Source organism: Chiloscyllium plagiosum, chromosome 18 (genome assembly GCF_004010195.1).
Source record: "Chiloscyllium plagiosum isolate BGI_BamShark_2017 chromosome 18, ASM401019v2, whole genome shotgun sequence".
NCBI lineage: Eukaryota > Metazoa > Chordata > Chondrichthyes > Orectolobiformes > Hemiscylliidae > Chiloscyllium > Chiloscyllium plagiosum.
The window spans coordinates 59,357,834-59,362,964 of NC_057727.1; positions in this window are offsets into that span (position 1 = coordinate 59,357,834).

Below are 5,131 nucleotides of genomic sequence, written 5' to 3' on the forward strand. Positions count from 1 at the left end.
AGTAGATGCAGGCAAGGTGTTTACTCTGGTCGGGGAATCGAAAATCAGGGGGCATAATTTTAAAGTCAGGGATTTGTCATTTAAGTCCATTAGGAAGGCTAATGGAATGTTACCCTTTATAGCAAGAGGATTTGAGCACAGAAGCAGTGAAGTCCTGCTTCAATTGTATGGGAGCTTGGTTGGAATATACCTGAAGTAGTGTGTGCAGGTTTGGTCTCCTTATTTCAGGAAAGATTACTACTATAGAGGGAGTGACTGAAGGTTCACTAGACTTGTTCCCAGGATGATAAGACTGTCATTTGAAGAGAGAATAAACAAATTGGAAACAAAAACAGTAACTGCTGGAAAAGCTCAGCGTAGAATTTCAAAGAATGAGAGGTGGTCTAATTAAAACCTGCAAACTTCTTAACAGGGACAGGGTAGATGCAGGCAAGATGTTTACTCTGGTCAGGGAATCGAAAATCAGGGGGCATAATTTTAAAGTCAGGGATTTGTCATTTAAGTCCATAATGAGGACTTTGGTTTTTAGTCAGAGAGCGGTGAATATTTGATATTTTCTATGCAACAGGCTGTGGGAGCTCAGTCTTTTCAATATATTTAAAGTAAATGTTGATCATTTATTTTATTACCAATGGCATAAAGGGCTATGGGGATCATGGGTAAAAGGTGTTGAATCAGCCAGGATCATATTAAATGGTGGAACAGACTCAATGGGCTGAATGACCTCCTCCTATTCCTATGATTCTATGCTATGTGTCAGCCCCTGTAGATTGTCCTGTCCTCTTGACATCTCTTCCTGTCCTGTCACAGTTTTCTCCTCATGGTTCCAGGTTTAATGGCATACAATCACAGAATTTTATGGTACAGAGGAAGGCCATTCAACCCATCATGTTTGTACCAACTCCTGAATGAGCTACCTCATTCAGTGAAAGCTTCCACTTTCCAGCCCTATCTCTGTAGCCCTCAAAATTCACTCTCAGATGTAGATCCAGCTCTCTTTAGAAACCGCACATGGAATCCACATCCACCATTCTTGTGAGCAGTGCATTCCAAATCGTAACAATGTTCTGTTTTCCTTCATCTTGCTCCTAGCTCTATCACTGACAATCTTGTGACCCCTAGTTACTGACGTACTAACTAGTAGAAACAGAATATCCTTCTTTACTCTGTCAAAACTGTTCAGAATTTTGAACACCTCAGTAAGGTCATGTCTTAATGTTCTCTACTCCAAGAGAATAAACCCTTGTATCTAAAGTCCCTCATTGGTGAGAAATTATTTGGAGATGCCGGTGTTGGACTGGGGTGTACAAAGTTAGAAATCGCACAACACCAGGTTATAGTCCAACAGGTTTAATTGGAAGCACTCGCTTTCTGAGCACTGCTCCTTCATCAGGTGGTGGTGACCTTTGAACTCTATCCAGAGCTTTAACATCCTTCCTTTAATAAGTGCCCCGGAACTGAACACAACTCTCTAAATGTGGCCTGATCAACAATTTGTAGAAGTGCAGCATTGTTTCCTTACATTAATATATAAAATGATATGGAGGCGAATGTAGGTGGTCTGATTATTAAGTTGTGGATGACACAAAGATTGGAGAAGCTGCAGATAGTCAGCAAGATTGCCAAAGGATACAGCAAGATAAAGATAGGCTAGACACTTGGATGGAGAAATGGCAGATAGAGTTTCATCCAGACAAATGTGAGGTGATGCATCTTGGAAGATCTCATGCTCGAGAGAAACTTACAGTAAATGACAGAACCCTTACAAATATTAATGTAGAGAGGGACCTAGGCGTACAGGTCCACAGTTCCCTGAAAATGGCAACGTAAGTGGATAAGGTGGTCATAAGCTGTGCATAACACCTCTGAACAGGTTGACGAGAAAATACCCAGAATGTTTGACGAGCATGTCGTTCTCGAAAGAGAAATCTGACAAAATATAAGTTGAAGCAGAAATAGTGAAGGTAATGGACAGTGTGAAAATTGAAAGAGAGGGTGCACTGAAAAGATCGGCTGTATTTAGCATGGTTACGCCACCCGGTCTGGATGGCCTACATTGGAGGCTCCTCACAGAAATGAGAACAGAGAGAGTGAATAGGTTCATCTTTCGATCTTATCTAGATTTCCAGGGAACGTCAGAGTATTGAAGGATGGCAGGCATGCCAGCTCATTGAAAAGAAGGTGCAAGCAGCGACTCCAAGTGAGTTGGTTTCCCACCAATGGCGAGCAAGGCTTTAGAAATATTCATCAGGACGATCTTAACAGGCACTTTGAGAGGTTTGGTGGAATTAAGTAGAACCAGCACAGATTGTGTTTGACAAATATAATTGAATATTTTGATGAAAAACACAGAAGGTTGATGATGCAAACATGGTAGATGTTGGATTCCCCCCCCCCCCAAATGGTTTTTAAGGAACCATGTTTCAACATATCACATCAAAGGCAGTTTGCCAACTTTGAGCCTCATGGGGATAGGACAGTCAGCGTCCAATTAGATAAAAAGGTAAGCTTGAACACTAAACCTAGGTAAATGGTTGGCTTTTAGATGGAAGGATGATAGACAGTGATGTCGCCCAGGGACACTGTTTCTTTCACTATAGCTAAATAATATGGAGTACAGAACAGAATTAAAAAATGATTCCAAACTCATGATGCTCAGCAACATGAAATGATACTGAATTCCGAAAAAAAACACTCCAAAAAGGGATCAGGCCAAGTGCGAAGTGTTCATACAAAATTAAACAATTTCAGTAGGTTTTGCATGGTCAGGAAAGAGAGATCCCATTTGCAAGGAGACACAGCCTGAGCGAGTATTTAATTCGAGAAATTTGAAGGCGGTTTGGGAACAGAACTTGTAAATCTTTCATTTCTTTCTACATTTTAAAAGCTTAAAATTTAGGCATGTAGTGAAGAGGTTAATAAGTTAGCTGACTCAGTTAACTGAGGGAGTTATCACTCAATCACCCTGAAGCCCGAATAAGGCCTCAATAGATGTTGCGAGAGTCCTCTCAGCTCACCTCAGCTCAATTGAGAGTCTGTTGAAAGTGTAAGATCAGAAAACTGCACACAGTCAGGAAGGACAAATCACGGGCAGCCCAAGTGAATGTATAGTTCAGGAAATTCAGAAGCAGCAATGGAATTTGGTGCAGAGGGAAAGAGGTGCTTTTTTCATTGCTTTATTTGGCTCATTGTTTGTAAGGATTTATTGAACAGGATAAATTGAAGCCCAGGATCAGAACCAAGCACAATGAAATGAGATCACATTAAGGATCTCTGGTGCCAGGGAGACTACACAGGCAACTTAATATGCAAGAATATTTGATGTTCAGAAAAGGAGGAGGGATGGAAAAGGTTGTGGGGTAGCATTGTTAATAAGAGATGAAATAAAGACAGTTGTGAGATGATCTAGGCCCAGATGTTGTAGAATCATTTGTGTGGAGCTATAAACAGCAAAGGGAAGAAAACATTGGTATTAGCAGTATATAGACCTTCAAACAGTAGACAGTCTGTAGGAAAGGCGATAGATCAACAAACAACGGGAGCATGTAAAAAAAGAATAGAATGATAACTATGGGTGATATTAATCTTCATGTTGATTGGGTGTATCAAATTGGAAAGGGAGCTATGATAATGAACTCAGAATGTATTCCTAGGGCAATGTACCATAGAGCTAATCAAGGAGCAGGCTATCTTGGATCTGGTAATATGTAACAAGGCAGATTTAATAAATGACCTCAGACTGCAACTTGCAGTGGTAGTGATTATAACATGATAGACTTTAATATTCAGTTTGAGAAGGAGAAATTTGGGTCAGAGATAACTTAAATAAAAGTAATTGCAATGAAATGTGAATACAGTTAGCTAAAGCGAACTGGGCTGACAGATTAACAGGAATGGCAGTAAGCAAGCAGTGATAGACATTTAAGGCCATAATTCATGACTCTCAGAAAAAATACATCCCAGAAAGGAGAAACTCTCAGAGAGGGATGAACCATCTATGGCTAATCAAGGAAGTTATGGAGAGAATTAAGTTGAAAGAAAAGCAAATAAGGAGACAAAGTCAGCAATAGCCCCAAATACTCAGATAAATTCAGAATCCAGCAAAGGAAGACTTAAACAATAGTTAAAGATTGAGAAAATAAACTATGAGGGCAAATTTGCGAGGAATATACAAATTGACAAGAACTTCTTTAAGTATGTAAAAAGAAAGAGAGATCAAAGTGAATACAGTCCCCCTTAGAAAATGTATCTGGGAAGACTATTTGGGGGAAAAAAGAAATGGCAAATGAATTAAACATATTTTGTGTCAGGCTTTCCGGTGGAAGATACTTCGAACATCCCATTAATACTAATGAAAACTGAGAGGAATTAATCACTATCACCATCCCTGGAGAAGCAGTATTAGACAAACTAACGGGGCTAAAGGCTTGTCTGCCCTGATCCTGCCCTGATGGCCTGTATACCTAAAAGAGGTAGCTACAGAGATAGTGGATGCATTGGTCGTAATTTTCCAAATATCATTGGAGAAGTACCAGACGATACTGGAGGAAGGTATAGGTGGTCTGATTAGCAAGTTTGCAGATGACACTCGGATTGGTGGAGTAGCCCATAGTAAAGGGGACTGTTAGAGAATGCAGCAAATATAGATAGATTGGAGAGTTGGGTGGAGAAATGGCAGATGAAGTTCAATCCGGACAAATGCGAAGTGATGCACTTTGGAAAATGCAATTCAAGAGCGAAATATATGGTAAATGGACAAGTCCTGGGGAAAATTGATGTACAGAGAGATCTGGGTCTTCAAGTCCATTGTACCCTGAAGGTGACAATGCAAGTCGATAGAGTGGTAAAGGCGGCATACAGGGTATTGAGTACAAAGGTTGGCAGGTCATGTTACAGTTGTATAGGACTTTGGTTCGGCCACATTTGGAATACTGCGTACAGTTCTGGTCGCCGCATTACCAAAAGAGTGTGGATGCTTTAGAGAGGGTGCAGAGGTGGTTCACTAGGATGTTGCCTAGTATGGAGGGCACTAGCTACGAAGAGAGTTTGACTGGATTAGGATTATGTTCATTAGAAAGGCAGAGGTTGAGGGTGACCTGATTGAGGTCGACAAAATCATGACAAATATAGA